At 33.4% G+C, this 7,062-nt stretch overlaps 1 pseudogene; it reads right to left on the bottom strand.

Moving 5' to 3' along the window:
* Positions 1 to 4,202: 4,202 nt before the first annotated feature.
* On the bottom strand, positions 4,203 to 6,650 carry LOC127102491 (uncharacterized; annotated as a pseudogene).
* Positions 6,651 to 7,062: the final 412 nt, after the last annotated feature.

The raw sequence follows: 7,062 nt of genomic DNA, 5'->3' as shown, positions 1-7,062 counted from the left end.
CACCTACATTATCATATTTCATCAATAACATAGGTTCATCATCATATCTGCTCTAGCTATGTGGGATTATTCACCCTTGCTAACCTTGTTTGACCAACAATCAACAGCAAAATGGCCAAACTTGTTGCAATTGTAGCACTAAACCTTTCTCTTGTTAAACTTCTCATTTCTCTTTTAAACATTCTGATGTTTCTTATAAGAATTGGAGAGTCCGGACTTCTGAACACCACCACCATACTTATTATTTTCTAACTATGCTTTCTTCTAGTTCTTCTTTCGAGAGAATCTTGTAGAGTCTGAAATTTCAGAGTTTGTTCTAACTCTTGTTTAGAGTTTCTTCCGTTCAGACGCAAATCTTGTGTCTCTAAACTACTATGAAGTTATTCAATTATCATGGTGCTGGTATCTATAGAGTATTCTATGGAGACAAATATGTAATCAAACTGAGGAGTAAGTGATCTCAGTACCTTTTCAATGATTACTTATTCAAAGAGCGTTTCTCCACAAGACTTCATCTCATTAGTGACCACAATCACTATGGAGATGTAATCAGGTACCTTCTAATTGTTCTTCATGCTAATATTCTCATATTTCCTATGTAGGGACTGAAACTTGACCTTATTCACTGATACATCACCATCATAGCTCCGTACCGGTGTATCCCATACCGCCTCCTCCGTTGTCGAATCAAAAAAATTCTCAAACACCTTTGTATCCACACACTGATGGATATAAAACAACATGTTCTGATCATTCTTCTTCGTTTCTCATTGCACAGTTCTTTGCACTTCTATTGCATTTTCAACAATCGACGTGAAACTTTTATTGACGAGATCAAGAACATCTTGAGCTCCAAATAACATATGGATCTGAACCGACCACCGATTCTAGTTATTTCTGTTGAATACTGGAAGTTTAATGTTTAAGCTACCGTTTCCGCTGTTCATCTTCGTTCTTGTGTAAATCACTCAGTTATCACTACACTCGTGTTTCCCAAACATTTAGAATCAAGACCTCTGATTCTCTCCAATTTTGAACTTCAATTCAACTCAAACTTCAGAACCAAAATCTATCACACACCCCACTACGCTCATGCTTACCTGTGATTCGAAGTAGAGCTCTAAATACAAATTGTTAGAGTTCAATTATGAACATCCATTAACAATGCAAAAGAATGAATAAGATGAAGATGGAAGAATGTCTGTGTGTGGAGAGAGAGAGAGAGAGAGAGAGAGAGAGAGAGAGAGGGAGATTTTCTAACTAACTTTGTCAATTTCAAAATCTGTTAATTCAGTTACAAATGCAATTCACTTTGGGCTTATATATTCACCCAAGTTCAACTCAAATTCAAATGTAAACTCACATGAAATTTAAATGCAAACTATCTTGAATTTGAATTACATTATATTCAACAAGTGGAAGAAGTTACAATTCAAACGAAATTAAAAAGAATGACTTTAAAATAAAATAAAATTGCATTGTATAGAGAATACAACGAGTATAGCTATATTAGGATTAAAGGCAGAAGAACATGAGAATCAAACAGAGGAATATGATCTCAATGAGAGAAATACAAAGAGAGTGTAAAGAGGGGAACATGTGTTCTTAAACGAATCCTTCACGCCAATAATTTATAATGTTATAGTGCATGGACATGAAGAAAAGAAAACCTACAAGACAAATTTCTTAAATGGCAATGGTCATTCGTGAGAACTTAATGGATACATCAGAAAAAGGAGAAGTTGGTGGTGAGGGTGATAGATTGATAAATCAGGAGGTGGTTATTATAGTCATGAAAGTAAAGAAAAGAAACTTTGGAGATATTGATTGTCTAGAATTCCTCTATCCCTTTAAAAAAAAGGAAAGTTGGATCGCTAAGTCATGAAAGTGGGGAGTTATTACGAAGATGATAGGAAGAAGGATATGTTTTAAGGTTCTAGATAATAAACTTCAACAAACGTGGGTCAGGTCATGGGTGATTAGTATTGCATACTTAGGTTATGAATATCATCTGTTTTTCTTGTTTTAACATATACACACTCATCATATACCATAAAATAGTGCATCCATAATACACCTTTTTAATTTACATTACAAATAGTTATACTGAAAAAAACTATAATTGAAAAAATATTGTTGACAAATTATGAGTTTTCCTCACCATCTTTAACGCTCTTCAACACATATAGTGATATTTTTAATTGTTGAATCTCAAATTCTAAGTTTTGTTTTGTTGCATGCCCATGTTCTTTTTAATTCTATTTCTTCATGTTGAATTGACTTTAGGACTCTTCACTACCATTAATGCTTGAATAGAGCCAATTAGAAATATCAAGACTCCTCACAATCTCTTTTCCTATTGAAGTACCTTTATGACATTCCACTCTTTTTCGTATTGCAGTAGTGCTCATCGCTCATAGTGGAGTTTGATTGAGAGTTATTTCCATAAACATATTTTTCATTATGGATTTGAGTCTTGGGTTTATATCATGTTGGGAATCCATGTTTAAAATAATAATTTTTTACTATGTAATTTGTTCAACTCTAGTGTCCAAATAACATTGTTGTTCTAGGTTGACCTCAACCTTTACCCCTCATTTACCCCATTGAATATTCCTTTGGTTGTAAATATTGGTCATAAAACTAGTGAAATGTGTGGATAAATATCTATTACCATGTTTGATGAAATGAAAACATTTCAATAAATATGAAAGCCTAAAATGGGACACCATTTTATCACTAAAATAACCATGTTTCTAACCCTTTCCTACAATTTTAAGACTTGACTGGTGGATGATGGTTGCGACAAATTTACATTGATGAAGTTAATCGTGTTCTTCTAATACAAAAATTGTTTATGGATTTTCTTTGTAGTATTTTGTGGCATTATTGTGTGGTTTCAAGTAGGGGTGGCAAACGGGCATGCCCGCCTTGTTTAGGTCCGCCCCGCAAAAGCCCACAAAAAAACGGGGCGGGGTGGGGCGGTCATAGTTGAGGATGCGGGCCTAAAACTTAGACCCGCCCCGTAAAAAAGTGAGGGCGGGACTGGGAAAGCCCGCGGGCACTGCACTCTTTAAGCCTAAAAATATAAAAATTTATGTAAATACACGTGCCAGCAAAAGCCCGCGAAAAAAACGGGGCGGAGCGGGGCGGACACATTTGAGGGTGAGGGCCTAAATCCTTGGCCCATCCCGCACAAAAGTGCGGGCAAAACGGGCATGCCCCGCGGGCCGAGCCCGTTTTACCACCCCTAGTTTCAAGAGACAAATTTAGTGTGAACTTGCGATAAAAGGGTCGCTCGTGTAGAAAATGGCAAGTTATATGATTGCCTAGTTGTCATGCCATTTCCAAAATTAAGAGTAGAAGTGTCCCTATGAATTACAAAAGGGCACAATATTAAGCGGTCTATAATTTAGCGATGTTTCTTATTTATGATTCTAACTTATGGGTCAAAACAACATATCCTAATATGTAGCAACCATTCAATAAAAAGATGTCAAGAAGTCCTAAAGCTAAAATGAATCTAGAATAATGAGAGATTTGTGATTTTGATTGCAAGATGAGGAGGATTCAATTTGTGGTTAAGTGTGATATGTGTAATAAAAATGGCCATAACAAGCCAACCAGTAAAGTTCCGCCACCATCTCAAACTACTGGTGGTGCATAGTCAAAGGGTCAAAACTCGGACTATTGATGGTGCATATGCTACTGATGGCACACACCCACATGGCCAGAATCAAGGTAGAGAGGCTATAGAGGGTACTTAAGTTAATTTTTTTATGTTGTTGCTTTTGAAATTTGTTTTGGAGATCATTTTAGATATTAATCCCTAATGATAAGTTAAATAATCAATGTGGTGTATATCAATGTTGTCATGATCGAGATCTTACATAAGATCGGGAGGAGATATTAAAATCGTAAAATATAAAATCGTAATTAAAATCGAAAGATCTTACTCAATTAATTTTATAAGATCGAGAAGGAATAACAAAATCGTAAAACATAAGATCGTAACCAAAATAGTAAGATTTTACTAATAAAATACTTAAAATATTTTATATTATTTATATTAAATAGTATATAAGTTTGCATATTAAATAACAAACCATCAAATTGAAAAATCTTAACCATAAAATTAAAAATCTCAAATCTTAACTTAAAATAACAAACTCCATAAAATAAAATACTCAAAATCATAGAGGTTAGTACAAATCACAAAGGCGTCGATAGTTTGGATTTTTTCCTATAATATCAACTCCTTCATCTTCATTAATCTCATCATCTCCTCCACCATAATCATCACCCTCATCATCTCCTTCATCACCTTCATCTGCATTTCCTTCTTCATTGTCACTTTCTATAGTTTCAAGGACATCAAATTCATCTACATGTCCAGTTGATTTAGCACCAGTACTTTGCATCAAATCTTCATCTAAATCAGTAACATTTACATGATTACCACCTGCATTTTCTTCCTCAGCAACATACCACCAATCGTCATCATCTTGGAAGTCATCAATTGTTAGATCTCGCTTTTTCCTTTCAGCCTTATTCTTGGTCAATCTTGTATTTACCATCACATACACAAGATCATTCATAGTTTTTTGTTTCAACCGATTTCTTTTCTTTGTATGAACCTAAAAAGGGGAAATATTAAATTAAAATGCATAACATATAGTAGCTATGAAAAATATATATGATAAATTTAAAAAATATACCATTTCAAAAGCACTCCAATTTCTCTCACATCCAGAAGAACTGCATGTCAAACTCAAAACACGAATAGCAAAGTTTTGCAACTCTGGGTGCGCATCACCGTAAGATTCCCACCATTGAGTTGGTGTCTTGTTTTTTAGTCCACGTTGAGCTATTTCACTCCCAAAGAATCCTTTTTAACTCTTAAAATCCTCAAGTTGACCATCAATTTTATTCACCATATCCATGTCTCCTCCCATCATTCTTTCTAAACATGCATACATTCCTTGTTTCACTTCATTATCTACTTTAAAATTAGGTTTGTAATGCAAAATTGGATTAAGATAATAGCCTGCAACGTGCAAAGGCCTATGCAATTGTTTGTCCCATCTGTTATCTATAATTTTCCATAATGGTTGGTAGCTTAAGAAAGAAAAGATTAAGTTAGTTCATAAATAAATACTAATATACTTTTTATATCAAATAAATTAATCTATGATATTTTATAAAATTATACCTTTTTCTATTATTATTGTAGCTAGCTTGTATTTCCTCTTTTGCTTGATCCATTGCTTCATAGATATAGTCCATGACTGCCTTCTCATCAGAATCCACCATACGCAGACTTTAAGTAATGGAAAAGCACCCTTAAGGCAAATAATCAAATTCTTCCAAAAGTCCTTGTTTGTGACTATATTTTCAACAAATTTTCCATCTTTTTTCTTGGAAAATTGACTATCCTTCCATTGCTTGGAAGTGAACATCCTATACAATCTTCCCCTCTTATCATCCAAGCAACCCAAACACAAATATGATGTTGCAAAGCGAGTGATGCCAGGTCTTATCAACTCACCTCCTTCAGTGTAATGATGCAACAAAGTTATAAGACCAGACCTATCATAAATGTAAGTTGTGATATTTTTACCTGAAACAATAATCTCCTTATGCATAGGTATCTTGCTCTCAAAATCCTCTAACATTAGATCAATGCAATGAGCCGCACAAGGTGTCCAATAAAGCTTATTCCTTTTATCCATCAACATTTGTCCAGCCAACTTGTAGTTTGCAGCATTGTCTGTTACAATTTGGACAACATTTTCTTCCCCCACTTCCTCAACAATATCATCCATCATTTTGAAAACTTTATCAGCTGTCTTTGAAATGCTAGATGCATCAATTGATTTTAAAAAGAAAGTATCCATAGGACTATTGACTAAAAAGTTTATGATAGTCCTCCTCTTTTGGTCAGTCCATCCATCAGTCATTATTGTACATGCAAACTTTTTCCACGCAGCTTTATGCTCCACCAATATACTATTTATAGACTCAACTTTTTCTTTAAATATTTACCTGGAATATCATGGTAAGATGGTGGTTTATATCCTTTACCATATTGGGCAATCATTTCAGACATCTTTATAAATTCTTCATCTTTTACAACGTTAAAAGAGATAGCATTGTTGTAAAAATAAGTTCCAACTTGTAAGTTAGTGTCCTCCTTTTTTTTGTAAAAGCATCGTTGATAGTTGATTGAGAAGTTATCCCCCTCTTGAAAATATTTGCAAGACCAGAAGATTCAACTTTTTTTCTTTAACAATCTTCCACATCAACCTCTACTACATCTTCACTTAGAGTTCTCTTTTTGATGAGTTTGTTTGCAATCTATGAACAATGATCCACATTTGTTTGCAAACTTCATCTGGAACAGACACACAAGGTTCAACATTACTATTCGTCCCTGCTAAATGATGCTTAAATCGAAAAGCACCGCCGCTATACTCATTATGATAATAGTTGCACTTGATCTTTCTTGATCCATCATTTACGGGAGTGCCATGTTCCCATGCCATATCTTGCCTTTGACCAGGAGCATTTTTGGCAACTTTCTTATTTCTCACATTTCTAACACTTGGGTTTATTGAAGGAGGAAGCGACGTACTACTACCACCAACCATATGTCCTATTAAAAAACTAAGACAAATAACTTTTATATAAAAAATTAAAAAATACAAATATTTTTTGAAAATTAAAACACATAGTAATATAAAACAAACGAAAAAGAGTGTAAAAAAAATATCTTAGAAATTATATAAATAAATTAAAAAAGACAAACAATTTTTATAAAAAGAGTAAATAAATAAACAAATTTAAAAAGATAAATAACTTGTTTCTAACCTATATTTATGTGTTTGTAATATAATTTAACAAATAAAATGTTGCAATATAATGTCACTAACTACTACTTGTAACATAAAAAAAATATTTTTATTTTTATATTATATTATATGTATGAATAAAAGTTGTAATAAAATCAATTTAAAAAATAACACGTGACCTAAAGAAATAAAATTGCAGTGAATAGTGATG

Source organism: Lathyrus oleraceus, chromosome 7 (genome assembly GCF_024323335.1).
Source record: "Lathyrus oleraceus cultivar Zhongwan6 chromosome 7, CAAS_Psat_ZW6_1.0, whole genome shotgun sequence".
In the NCBI taxonomy this organism is placed as follows: domain Eukaryota; kingdom Viridiplantae; phylum Streptophyta; class Magnoliopsida; order Fabales; family Fabaceae; genus Lathyrus; species Lathyrus oleraceus.
The sequence above is the reverse complement of the archived record's forward strand: the minus strand, read 5'-3'. Positions and strand labels throughout refer to the sequence as shown.